This window comes from Triturus cristatus, chromosome 4_1 (assembly GCF_964204655.1).
Source record: "Triturus cristatus chromosome 4_1, aTriCri1.1, whole genome shotgun sequence".
NCBI classification, from domain to species: domain Eukaryota; kingdom Metazoa; phylum Chordata; class Amphibia; order Caudata; family Salamandridae; genus Triturus; species Triturus cristatus.
In genome coordinates, this window is record NC_140585.1 from 137,948,404 (window position 1) to 137,953,403 (window position 5,000).

Here is a 5,000-nt window from a genome sequence, read left to right on the forward strand (position 1 = left end):
ATAGCTCTGGACGTTTCCAGACGTGGAGTGAAACTGTTTTGAAAGTAGTACAAATTGCTCCTTCCTGCATATGCTAATTTTTCACACTCACATAGGTTGTATAAGTTTTATGAATCCTGGCTTGACCTATTCAAGTAGCTGAAAGCCTGTCACCACCTCTAGAAACAAGATTCACACCATTCCAATTCATATAATTTTTATCAAAGGAATATGTTCTGGCCGGTCGAAAATGCATCTCACAAAAATAGGCATTTAAAAATCTACTTTGCAGTTTCAGAACACTAACATGACTGTGAAGTGTACACAAGTAAAACGGGACAGTTTCAAAGTACCTAATCCCTCATAAACTTCTGAGAGGAAGCATGTAATAAATCTACCTAATTTTCTGGAAAAGTAAGAGAGGAGGATTTTTGTTATCACCTCAGATGGGACTCGAACCCACAATCCCTGGCTTAGGAGGCCAGTGCCTTATCCATTAGGCCACTGAGGCACACATGCATAGCTCTTTTCTAGAGGCATTATTTAAATGTATTCTATGGTCAGACACCGGTGTGTGCACACAGGGCATTTCTCACTTCTCTCTATAAGTAAACTTCCCATTTTCATCCTCTTCCATCCCCGACTTTAACGCTCTCTTCTATGCTATAATGGAGACTTTGCAATTTTAGCAAGTGGAGAGAAATTGGAGAACCACTTTCGACTCCACACTTCTTCTTCACTTACTTCTTTTCTCAATATATAGGGCTTAGAAAATGGTATCAAGCCATCCTTATCATCAGTAGGACACGGAAAGAGGCACTAAGTCTCCTAACCAAGTTCAACCACACTCTGCAACTTAACCATTGCACTACAAATTAGGCAATGGGGGCATCAGCAAAGGCAGCCAATGTGCCGATCCTTTATACATTTTGTGTAGTACTTTTCTTACTCGGAGGCAAAATCAGCACTTTAACTGCCCAAATCATACAGATTTTACACATGTACTACTCTATGCACACATAGGCACACACCTTGCAGTTCTTCTACACACACTTAAGCTAAAAACCCATTCTGTCACGTCAAAATTCTGCAAACCTATTACATATTCAGTGCGTCGGCATAGAAGCACTTTTTAATGCCACTAAAATGCACAAGTAGTTAGACTGAAGATGCAACCTGAATGAGTTTACAGTATGTACTCCACTTCATTAATGATTAGTAATGAGAAAGTGAGGACTACAAGAGTATTGGAAAAGACTTTTTCCACTCTGAATGTAAAGCAGATTGTGTGACCATTGGCCAAAAACGACCACGAAGGGACTCGAACCCTCAATCTCCTGATCCGAAGTCAGACGCCTTATCCATTAGGCCACGCGGTCATCCGTTCACCTGAGATGATTTTTATCATGTAGGTGGTATGCATGGATGGAGAACATATTATTGAAAGGTATTCAGTTTTACATCCCATAGTGTTCTTTCAGCTCTTTTCGCTGGAAGCACTTTTTTGGAATCTATATATTGAGAATTTTATGAGTACGATATGCTTTTGTTTTCCTTTTTGCATACAAACCTCTTTCCTCATGAGTTTAAAGCTCATTTGTATGCTCTACATAGCTCTGGATGTTTCCAGACGTGGATTGAAACTGTTTTGAAAGTAGTACAAATTGCTCCTTCCTGCATATGCTAATTTTTCACACTCACATAGTTTGTATAAGTTTTATGAATCCTGGCTTGACCTATTCAAGTAGCTGAAAGCCTGTCACCACCTCTAGAAACAAGATTCACACCAATCCAATTTAAATCATTTTTTCCAAAAGAATATGTTCTGGCCGGTCGAAAATGCATCTCACAAAAATAGGCATTTAAAAATCTACTTTGCAGTTTCAGAACACTATCATGACTGTGAAGTGTACACAAGTAAAATGGGACAGTTTCAAAGTACCTAATCCCTCATAAACTTCCGAGAGGAAGCATGTAATAAATCTACCTAATTTTCTGGAAAAGAAAGAGGGAGGATTTTTGTTATCACCTCAGATGGGACTCGAACCCACAATCCCTGGCTTTGGAGGCCAGTGCCTTATCCATTAGGCCACTGAGACACACATGCATAGCTCTTTTTTAGAGGCATTATTTAAATGTATTCTATGGTCAGACACCGGTGTGTGCACACAGGGCATTTCTCACTTCTCTCTATAAGTAAACTTCCCATTTTCATCCTCTTCCATCCCCGACTTTAACGCTCTCTTCTATGCTATAATGGAGACTTTGCAATTTTAGCAAGTGGAGAGAAATTGGAGAACCACTTTCGACTCCACACTTCTTCTTCACTTACTTCTTTTCTCAATATACTGGGCTTAGAAAATGGTATCAAGCCATCCTTATCATCAGTAGGACACGGAAAGAGGCACTAAGTCTCCTAACCAAGTTCAACCACACTCTGCAACTTAACCATTGCACTACAAATTAGGCAACGGGGGCATCAGCAAAGGCAGCCAATGTGCCGATCCTTTATACATTTTGTGTAGTACTTTTCTTACTCGGAGGCAAAATCAGCACTTTAACTGCCCAAATCATACAGATTTTACACATGTACCACTCTATGCACACATAGGCACACACCTTGCAGTTCTTCTACACACACTTAAGCTAAAAACCCATTCTGTCACGTCAACATTCTGCAAACCTATTACATATTCAGTGCGTCGGCATAGAAGCACTTTTTAATGCCACTAAAATGCACAAGTAGTTAGACTGAAGATGCAACCTGAATGAGTTTACAGTATGTACTCCACTTTATTAATGATTAGTAATGAGAAAGTGAGGACTACAAGAGTATTGGAAAATACTTTTTCCACTCTGAATGTAAAGCAGATTGTGTGACTATTGGCCAAAAACGACCACGCAGGGACTCGAACCCTCAATCTTCTGATCCGAAGTCAGACGCCTTATCCATTAGGCCACGCGGTCATCCGTTCACCTGAGATGATTTTTATCATGTAGGTGGTATGCATGGATGGAGAACATATTATTGAAAGGTATTCAGGTTTACATCCCATAGTGTTCTTTCAGCTCTTTTCGCTGGAAGCACTTTTTTGGAATCTATATATTGAGAATTTTATGAGTACAATATGCTTTTGTTTTCCTTTTTGCATACAAACCTCTTTCCTCATGAGTTTAAAGCTCATTTGTATGCTCTACATAGATCTGGACGTTTCCAGACGTGGAGTGAAACTGTTTTGAAAGTAGTACAAATTGCTCCTTCCTGCATATGCTAATTTTTCACACTCACATAGGTTGTATAAGTTTTATGAATCCTGGCTTGACCTATTCAAGTAACTGAAAGCCTGTCACCACCTCTAGAAACAAGATTCACACCAATCCAATTCAAATCATTTTTTCCAAAGGAATATGTTCTGGCCGGTCGAAAATGCATCTCACAAAAATAGGCATTTAAAAATCTACTTTGTAGTTTCAGAACACTAACATGACTGTGAAGTGTACACAAGTAAAAGGGGACAGTTTCAAAGTACCTAATCCCTCATAAACTTCCGAGAGGAAGCATGTAATAAATCTACCTAATTTTCTGGAAAAGAAAGAGGCAGGATTTTTGTTATCACCTCAGATGGGACTCAAACCCACAATCCCTGGCTTAGGAGGCCAGTGCCTTATCCATTAGGCCACTGAGGCACACATGCATAGCTCGTTTCTAGAGGCTTTATTTAAATGTATTCTATGGTCAGACACCGGTGTGTGCACACAGGGCATTTCTCACTTCTCTCTATAAGTAAACTTCCCATTTTCATCCTCTTCCATCCCCGACTTTAACCCTCTCTTCTATGCTATAATGGAGACTTTGCAATTTTAGCAAGTGGAGAGAAATTGGAGAACCACTTTCGACTCCACACTTCTTCTTCACTTACTTCTTTTCTCAATATACTGGGCTTAGAAAATGGTATCAAGCCATCCTTATCATCAGTAGGACACGGAAAGAGGCACTAAGTCTCCTAACCAAGTTCAACCACACTCTGCAACTTAACCATTGCACTACAAATTAGGCAACGGGGGCATCAGCAAAGGCAGCCAATGTGCCGATCCTTCATACATTTTGTGTAGTACTTTTCTTACTCGGAGGCAAAATCAGCACTTTAACTGCCCAAATCATACAGATTTTACACATGTACCACTCTATGCACACATAGGCACACACCTTGCAGTTCTTCTACACACACTTAAGCTAAAAACCCATTCTGTCACGTCAAAATTCTGCAAACCTATTACATATTCAGTGCGTCGGCATAGAAGCACTTTTTAATGCCACTAAAATGCACAAGTAGTTAGACTGAAGATGCAACCTGAATGAGTTTACAGTATGTACTCCACTTTATTAATGATTAGTAATGAGAAAGTGAGGACTACAAGAGTATTGGAAAAGACTTTTTCCACTCTGAATGTAAAGCAGATTGTGTGACCATTGGCCAAAAACGACCACGAAGGGACTCGAACCCTCAATCTTCTGATCCGAAGTCAGACGCCTTATCCATTAGGCCACGCGGTTATCCGTCCATTTGAGATGATTTTTATCATGTAGGTGGTATGCATGGATGGAGAACATATTATTGAAAGGTATTCAGGTTTACATCCCATAGTGTTCTTTCAGCTCTTTTCGCTGGAAGCACTTTTTTGGAATCTATATATTGAGAATTTTATGAGTATGATATGCTTTTGTTTTCCTTTTTCCATACAAACCTCTTTCCTCATGAGTTTAAAGCTCATTTGTATGCTCTACATAGCTCTGGACGTTTCCAGACGTGGAGTGAAACTGTTTTGAAAATAGTACATATTGCTCCTTCCTGCATATGCTAATTTTTCACACTCAAATAGGTTGTATAAGTTTTATGAATCCTGGCTTGACCTATTCAAGTAGCTGAAAGCCTGTCACCACCTCTAGAAACAAGATTCACACCAATCCAATTCATATCATTTTTTCCAAAGGAATATGTTCTGGCCGGTCGAAAATGCAT

The 5,000-nt window shown here is 39.6% G+C and overlaps 4 non-coding genes across 4 annotated transcripts; all 4 read right to left on the reverse strand.

Moving 5' to 3' along the window:
- Positions 1-417: 417 nt before the first annotated feature.
- Positions 418-490, reverse strand: TRNAR-CCU (transfer RNA arginine (anticodon CCU)). The gene has a single exon. It is a non-coding gene; the product is annotated as a tRNA-Arg (tRNA).
- A 795-nt stretch (positions 491-1,285) lies between these two features.
- TRNAR-UCG (transfer RNA arginine (anticodon UCG)) lies at positions 1,286-1,358 on the reverse strand. Its single transcript has one exon. It is a non-coding gene; the product is annotated as a tRNA-Arg (tRNA).
- A 647-nt stretch (positions 1,359-2,005) lies between these two features.
- Positions 2,006-2,078, reverse strand: TRNAW-CCA (transfer RNA tryptophan (anticodon CCA)). The gene has a single exon. It is a non-coding gene; the product is annotated as a tRNA-Trp (tRNA).
- Positions 2,079-2,873: 795 nt separating this feature from the next.
- Positions 2,874-2,946, reverse strand: TRNAR-UCG (transfer RNA arginine (anticodon UCG)). The gene has a single exon. It is a non-coding gene; the product is annotated as a tRNA-Arg (tRNA).
- Between the last annotated feature and the right edge of the window lie 2,054 nt (positions 2,947-5,000).